This window comes from Cyprinus carpio, chromosome B17 (genome assembly GCF_018340385.1).
Source record: "Cyprinus carpio isolate SPL01 chromosome B17, ASM1834038v1, whole genome shotgun sequence".
Taxonomy (NCBI): domain Eukaryota; kingdom Metazoa; phylum Chordata; class Actinopteri; order Cypriniformes; family Cyprinidae; genus Cyprinus; species Cyprinus carpio.
This window is the reverse complement of record NC_056613.1, coordinates 14,486,815-14,493,809: the sequence shown is the minus strand read 5'-3', so window position 1 is coordinate 14,493,809 and position 6,995 is coordinate 14,486,815.

The following is a 6,995-nucleotide window of genomic DNA, read 5'->3' as shown; positions in this document are numbered from 1 at the left end:
CGTAACTGGCACACTATAGAACCAAGCAATATTAGACAGAAAAGACAAACTTGGAACCAAAAATAATTATATACCACTAAGCAACCTCACAATATCCAACCACCCACCTCCACACACATACACACACTATTTCTAACAGCACTGCATTCTTGTCAGTGAGAATCTTCTCTGTGCCTTGCTTTCTTAAAGTAAATACTGAAACCCCTGAGAGATAGACTTATGGCATGAAGATTTGTGTGTGTTGTTGTTGTGTGTGTAATGCAAGAGGATGTGAGACAGGGCGAGCTGAGATGTCTGGTGATTTTGGTGATGTACTCATCCAGAGCATAAACAGAGCCATGGATATTTCTCCTTCAGTGCCTTAGGACCATTACTGAAAAAGCGTGGACATGCTTATGCATCTGTGATGAATACGTTTTCTTTACATTCCGGAATGTTGGCGGTTCTAGCCTTGTCCTGTTAACCTGAAGAGGTTTGTGTGCAAATGTGTGTGTGTGAGTAGAAAACTACATTCTGCAAGAAAAGCAATTCTCTTTCAACAACCAATTCAGTTAATATTTCAGACTGTAATGGTCTGCAAGTTGGACCTCATTAAATAGTTAGTTAATAGTTATTTGGTTTAGACCAAGGATGTAGGTTCAGTTATATCGGTATTATTAACGGCCTAAATTTTATCTAATTGTACTTGCCCATTTACCCTATTTTTAAATTTACTGTAATCGAAAGCTCGCTTAAATTTATTCTTTAAAAACACTAAACACAAGTCTTAAAATGGATTAATTGTTTTTTACATTAACATTATATCGTTGTGATGGCCAAATTTACTTGCAGTTTAAAACTATTGATTTTTTTTTTGTTTACATTTTTAGAAATTTAATATCAGTCATATTCGGTTCTCTAACATTAACAAAGTTGTCGACTTATTAGTATCGGCTACAATTTTAAATTCAGTGCATCCCTATTAAAATTTGTAGGGGCATTTTAAAATAAGCCAAGCTATATACACAGATACATATATATGGAAATCTCTAACTTGCCAGTCTGTGTGGGTTGTCACTTAATATAACTGATAGAATCTAAATAGAATCTGAACCATGAAAGTGTATGAATTTTGCTGAAATTCAGATTTGAAGAAGCCATGTGATCCTTCGTGGTGTTGTGAGACAGACCAAAAACAAAAGAATTCACAACAGTTTTGTAGTTTAGTCTGCATGCACACTAATGCATTATCATGCACCTATTTTTGCTCAGTCCCTTTACATTCACTTAAAACAACCAATTTCATTTAGATTGATACCAAATTAATATAAAAATGTGCCACTTTTTAATTATTTTTTTGTTAATCACTATGTCACATCAGACCTGCATTCCTGGACACCACGTGATGTAGAAATGATTTTTACTCAGAAATTTCTTTTAAATTTGGCAAGGAAGCAAGACATTTGAATAGTAGGTAAAAATGTAAAATGCACTCCAGTAATCTTTGTTTTATTCACAAATTTGAACAATCATTGTTTTCAGTGTATGCATTTTAAAACATTGCTTGCAGTAACCATTCCTCACTTACATAAAGTATTGTTTTGAGAGTATAAAGCAACACAAAAGACCTGCATCATCGGTGTGAGTGGGACTGCGTTACCTAACTGAACAACCCACTGAATCAGTTTACTTGCGACTTGTGTCTGAATACGTTTTTTTTATAAAAGGAAATCAAATGATTTTATTTTACAAATTAATCATAGCACAGCAGCAGGCAGTACTTATATTGCGTTTAATCAATCTGTGTACTGTAGCTATACAATTTTGGTTGGGATTGTTCACTAGTCTTTGGTAGACTTCCATCTTTACCCAGATCTACAGTACACCTCATAGCTTATACATAACTGATTCATGACCCACCGTAAAACTGGCAAAGAAGTCATTGTGTGGTGATTGAATGACAATGACATATCTAGTGCAGACGCTAGCAAATCTTGAGTGGAACGATTCCAAATTTTCTGTCCAATTCAATTACAACACAGCTTAATACATGTACCTATTCATTCACACACTCACATACATACAAAGCACCCTATGTTAATAAAGTCACTATGGGATCTGTCTATGTTTATTATGATGTGTGACAGGCATAGTATAGGCTACATTACTCTCTTTCGCTTCAAATTTTGCAATGAACTTTGTTGACGCTCAGCAGATTTTCCTATGCAGTATTCCACACGTACGGTAACCTAAATGCAATTTATCCTTAGAATGAGTTGTGTTAAATTGCTCAAGGCTGGGCATTATACACAGCGGTTCTGGGTTTTTGTCACACATCTCTGTTTGATTTATAGACTGGTGTCACATGCTTAACCACATGGAGATTTCTTTTCCTTGCAGTGAAAATAAGATCACGCAGGTTTTTATTGTTATCGTTGGATTGATAATGATTCCTGGCAGTGTGACCCCTTCCCAAACCAATTTGTGGGTTCCCACTCTTAGGTGGCTTATCATTGTTTAGCAAAACAGCCTGTCAGAGGTGAATAAGGTTTTCTCAGAGCTGACCAAATTCTGATTCATGTTGCTGATTCACGTAGCTAGAACTGATAACTGATCACATTAGAGATTTTAAATAAATGTCCTGCTCATGGTTTGAATGCCTTAAAGGGGTCATATGATGCGATTTAAATTTTTCCTTACTCTTTGGAGTGTTACAAGCTATTTGTGCATAAAGAAGATCTGTAAAGTTGCAAAGACTAAAGTCTTAAATCCAAAGAGATATTCTTTATAAAATTTAAGAGTTAACCACGCCCCCCTAAAGCGCCTCGTTCACGACCCCCTTGTCTACATCACGATGTGGGAATATTTGCATAACGTCGCCCAAAGGTTCATGCAAAGAAAGAAGGCGTGACTTTTATTCATGCTGTTGCTGCCATCGCCATGTTGTGAAGACGCTGTGTGTTTGGTTGTGAAAGCGAAGCTACTTTGTTTGGCCTTCCAAAAGAGGATACAACTAGAAATCAGTGGTTAAGTTGTATTTACAACACTGTTCCAGAACAGTTCAACCCAAATATTCAGATGTGTACAGCGCATTTTGCAGAGGACAAGGACTGTTTGCTAGAAGAGTAGCCTACAATGCTGGTGTCTGTTTCTATAAAGTGGGACAATTCCAACTTCGCAAGGACAGTCTGGCGCTTCTGACACACAGTCTGTAAGTATGTTTTCATAGGTAAAGGATTTGCCACTGATGATTCAAACACGAGTTTTGAGCAGTGTAGAGTAACTGTTAGAGCAAGTTGTTTGTCGTTTCTCTGATCACAAATGCAGACATGGTTTTATGTTAACGCAGCGTGATATGCAACGCAACGTGTTAAAAGACAGTAAAAGTCATAATAATCAGTAATTATGTCCCCACTGGATGCGACAAATGCCACGTTTGTAATGGGTTTTATTGGTTCTGTCTCATCGTGCCGGGACAGTGTTAAGGGGCGTAACATTTACATCACACGCTTGAGGTATTCGGCCAGTGACAATGCACTGGATAGCTGGCCAATCAGCATACACCTCGCTTTTCAGCTTTGTAAAAATCGACGCATTTCAGAAAGGTGGGGCATAGGGGAGAAACAAAAAATTCGTTTTTGAACCTTAAACCACATAAACACATTGCATTACACCAAGATAAGCCTTGTGCACGTGATCATCTCATGAATACTGAGTGCTTTAATTACCAACTTATTAAACATGGCCTACACATAGTCATCAGCATGTCAGAGAAGCATGATTCCTCACTCCATAGAACACGTTTCCACTGCTTTAGAGTTCAGTAGTGGCATGCTTCACATCACATTCACAAATTCTGATTCATGTTGCTGATTCACGTAGCTAGAACTGATAACTGATCACATTAGAGATTTTAAATAAATGTCCTGCTCATGGTTTGAATGCCTTAAAGGGGTCATATGATGCAATTTAAATTTTTCCTTTCTCTTTGGAGTGTTACAAGCTCTTGATGCATAAAGAAGATCTGTAAAGTTGCAAAGACTAAAGTCTCAAATCCAAAGAGATATTCTTTATAAAAGTTAAGAGTTAACCACGCCCCCCTAAAATGCCTCGTTCTAACACTCCATCTAACACTTGGCATTGCATTTGGTGATGCAAAGCTTCCATGCAGCTGCTCGGCCATTCATGTGACTTTTACGCACCAGACATGCACCTCAACACTCAGTTACCCTGCTCTGTGATGTCACATGATCTTTTGCTTTGTAGCTTTTATAACCAGTTTCCCTATGACTATCATGGTTAGTGTAGCAAAACCATGGTTAATTTGTCGTTACCATGGTTATCTATAGTAACCATAGTTTTTTGTAGTAAAACCATGGTTAATTTTCATAAGGCTTCCTTACCGTTCTCAGAACGTTAGCGAAATTAGGGGGAAAATGGTTAGTCTATATCCAAATGATTGGGCCAATAACCATCCCAGGGCCGTGCACAGGGGGATAGCCTGGTGGCTATGCCACTGCCCCTTTGCCCTCATCAGCTGAGGTGCCCCTCTCACCAATCCCCCTATGGCCCCATCACTCCAGCTCAAAGCTGTCTGTTCCCGCTCCGCTAAAGATCCGCTGATCCACTGATTCCGCTAATCCGCTCCATGTTTCCCTCCGAAACATCACTCACGATCTGTGTGCTGCTCTCTGGAGAGTGGAGACCACAGTCCCCAAAGCTCATTCATTACCAGGTAGATGCATTATGATCCTCATGGTTGATCCGCTGAATTAGTAATTAGGTAGTAGTTTGTTTGTTTTTGTTTTTGTCTGTAATGACTCTGCCTTCTAAAAGTGTTGTACAAAATATCCATGTTCTTAGAATTAGAATGTCTAATCAAATTGTACCTGATCAGATCTAATATAGATAACAGCAAATTTGCTGTTGTTGGCACACTTTGTAGACAACAACAACAAAAAAATGCCTTCACAAAAAAGAAGACAGAGAGAAAGAGCGAAGGGAGGCTGCCAAAGACAGTTCAATTATTACAAACATAAATACAGAGCTCCAGCAAGCCAGCAGGTAAATCATCATATAGCCTAGAATATTAGCAGTTTGTCACACTTTAATTCTTGTAATAAGTATATTTCCCATTATAATCACTTGTCTTGATAATAGTAATCTATAACACGTCATATTTTATTAAAATCATATTATTAGTAGGCCTATAAATAGTTAAAAAGTAGTATAAATGTTCTAAATTAGTTGTTCATTAGCATATAATATAGATTTATGCTGTAAAATATTAAATTAAATGTCTAATACTTATAGGGGAGAGTGGGGTAAGATTAGCCATTGTTTACTTACAGTATGTGGTCCTCAAGATAAGGAAAAATGACACAGCAGTACAATGAAAATATCTATCGGATCCAAATGAAAGTATTCCTATCATTTTAAATGATCAGAATGTATCTATGACAAAGGGTTCTGAAAATATATATATATAAAGTGTTCCCCTGGCTCAGTTTGCTATGGGTTTGGGGTAAGTTGACCCGAGTCAAGTCAGTGGGTAAGATTCACCATCTGGGTGTAAAATGACCATCTGACCGAATCTGATTCAAACCCATGTGAAATAAATAATAATTTAAAAACTAATTTAATAATTTCATTTTACAGACAGTCATATTTATTTTCTTAAAGTTAACTTGAACAACACAAAAACAAACCAAATTACATTTAAATTTCAATATTTAATTGTTTGCATTTCTGAAACAATATATACCAAAGTTGTCGCCTTCCCTAAAAACAGACTAAACAGAGAGTTTGTTGGCCATTAGTGACTACAGGTGGAAAGATATTTTTATTTATTTAGTTTTATTTGTTTCAGCAATACCGGGCAACACTGCCAGAACTTAAACTGATAGTAATCAAAAGAGCCCACAGACATGTTATTGCTGACAGGATACCACACCCGGTAAGGTAAGGAAATAATAATAATAAATCATGATGTTATTTTTTAGTGAGGATATCTATAAAAGTAGTATATTATGATAGTGTTGTGATGTTTTGTAAGTATTTTGTTTCTTTTATATTTCATACTGTAGTTAAATTTTCACAAAGTTGTGCCAACAACATTCATAAGGGCAAAAGACAAATATATCAACTATATAGCAATGGTTATTAATGAAAACTATAACAGTAATAGGCCTATGTATTGCTGAATGAATAATAAACACCTGATAAAATGATATACCCCTAATCTAAAGTAATGGTGCAATGTGATATAATTTAACAATGCTCATTAATGTATTAAAGAGTTTTTATGTTTCACAAACATCTACATTTCTGTCTCTTTTAAAGTGTTTAATGTATATAATGAGTGGGGTTATTATATCACAATTCCCACCCAGACCACACTAATTTTCAAACCCTGGCTACGGCCATGGTGCCATGTGTTTCTCCTTTTCACAGTCTGGCAGAAATGATGGGTGAATCCAAAATACATGGTCACATGACAGTAAAAGTGTACAGTTGCCAAGATGCAGGGGGTGGGTCAACTTACCCCACTCTCCCCTTTTTCCATTGAAGATGAGGCAGAAGCAGGCTCAGAGAGTGAGGGAGAGCCCACTCTTATCAAAACATCTGCAATAAAGTCAATTATTACAGAGTGTGCTATTTTCTCTTTTAATTGTATATTTGTAACAACTGGATAATTTGTATTTATAAGCACCCACCTTCCTTGTGCCCCTTTTTTTGGTTTGGGCCACTGCCCCTCTAAATGTCTGTGCACGGCCCTGAACCGTCCCGTTTTTAAATCAGTTGAACCAGTATATTAATACAAATAGCCAATATAATGTTTCAATTGTTGTCTGTTTTAAGACTATGCATTTTCAATGAACGCATTTTATCAGGCTAAACTAATACAGATGTTCCTGTGTGTAGGGAGTAGTATAGGGACCGCTGGCTGTCTTTCATTGCGCGTGTCAGAGGAAACAGCGCGAAGGTAACGTTTACTATCCTATTCGTTAATCAGA